The following is a 2,066-nucleotide window of genomic DNA, read 5'->3' as shown; positions in this document are numbered from 1 at the left end:
TCATCGATGTACCCGAAACTTTTCAGATAACATTATTCGTACTTTGCGAAATTCACAAGAATTCCACGAACCGAACATCATACATCAATAAATAACGAAGTATTGATTCATAATTTCAATGTCATTAAAGAAATACTGCGTAAAAGTTATGTACTTTTTAAAGCCTTTAGGGATTATTAAATTCTAGTTTCAACCGTAAATCAAATGAGTTTAATTTAACATTAACTCATTAAATCTATGTTACATCTGAAGAAAATATACATATATATATTTTCATAAAGACTGTAATAAAATTTTTTTGTACAAAATATTAATTGTGAAATTTTTTTTAACGGGTAGGTAATACCCAAGAGATATATAAATTCACAAATAATATATTACATTCTTCGAATCTGATTCAGCAAATCATCCATTATACTCCCTACTTTCACAACAATATACATTCTTTTATAGAAATCAAAACAACCATACTCATTCAAAATTTAATTACATATTCTGATTTTGAAATCTCAAAATTCAACTCGAGATATGACCAAAATCATCACTCTTAGATCCTTACATCTTTCACAAGCTATATTTTGACTTCAAAACTATGTTAGAACATCAAATGTATGTTAACGATTACAATCTGTGTTCAAACCCTTCGAAAATTTCTGAAGACACTTTGAATGATGAGCAATCGAGATGATGATCCAACCACATGTTACCCACAGTTATGTACCCGAAAAAACTCTTGAAACCAAAGTAAAAGTTTAAACAACGTATCCGCGTTAGATTCTTTGGCATTTATTAGCAAAAATAACTTTGCGACTCATATTCAAAGTAGCCATTTTTGTCACAACTCCAGCAAGTCAACTTCAACTTTTCAGTCAGACTAACCTTATTATAACCTTGAGATATACACCATCGTTACCAGGGAACCTTTTACATTCCACCACATTATTAGCAGATGTACCAACAACTTCATTACCCTTTGACTTTAGCCTCTCCAAAAAATCATTATAATTATTTATTGAAACCCCATCATTTACTCATTCGCATCTTGTAATGAGAATTGCCATACGAATCATTGGGAATTAGCAATCAGTATTTTGAAATCTCGCAGCATGTCTACGCCAACAGTTATATGTGTATATATAACGTCTATCTTCTGGACTTAATTTGAATGTGAAGTTTCTGAAAAACACTCCGAACTAAGAATTGGTTCTCCGAAAATGGAAAAAATGCTGATGAAGCAACAAAAACTAAAAACGACTTTAAACGGTAAAAGCTGGATGATAATGATGAAGTGTGCTGGCAAAGCGCAGAAAAAGAGAAGTTTTGGAACTGGAAAACGGATTGAGCAAAGTAGGAAGGAGGCTTTGGACAAATTACAAAGACTGAACCTGATTTCAAAGGATCCAAATGATTCAGTACCTGCTGAAGTCATTAACGAATACCTTGCTCCTGACTCTAAACCCCTGCGGACAATATTCTTCATCATCCTCTGATATTAGAAATTCTAAAATATCATCATATCTTTCATTATAAATATCCTCCATATTTCTGAAGATATTTTCTTAATTTTTCTTATTTGAAATCATTTACCTCTTCGCACTATCTGTATTACATCATAAAAGAAACTATTTTAGTTTCTAAATTCTGAAATATTCAAGTTTAAAATAGAAATATTTTGAAGTAGTGTTGGGAACTGAAGCATGAATTAGTATAATATAATGACACTTGATCAACGTGATTATATTACAGTAAGTCATGCTGAGTTTCTAAATGGAACGTGATGATTCACAGATCATAATATCATCATGTGCAATGTTATACGACTCTTGTATTTTATTTAACCTCTAAAATATCAAGAAAATGTTTCTTGATGATTCGGCCTTTTCCAAGGTATTCTAGTAATTTGACAAGTCAAGATCATGCCATCATAATTTCCTTCCTAGAACATTAACAATGTTCATTCCAAAATTCATATCTGTGAATTCTGGACCATTACAAGCGGTGCTTAATCGCAAGAAGAAGAAACAAAAGGACAAAACTCCGAAATAGAAATTGGGGTATAAATTGCA

This window comes from Rutidosis leptorrhynchoides, chromosome 1 (assembly GCF_046630445.1).
Source record: "Rutidosis leptorrhynchoides isolate AG116_Rl617_1_P2 chromosome 1, CSIRO_AGI_Rlap_v1, whole genome shotgun sequence".
NCBI classification, from domain to species: domain Eukaryota; kingdom Viridiplantae; phylum Streptophyta; class Magnoliopsida; order Asterales; family Asteraceae; genus Rutidosis; species Rutidosis leptorrhynchoides.
The sequence above is the reverse complement of the archived record's forward strand: the minus strand, read 5'-3'. Positions refer to the sequence as shown.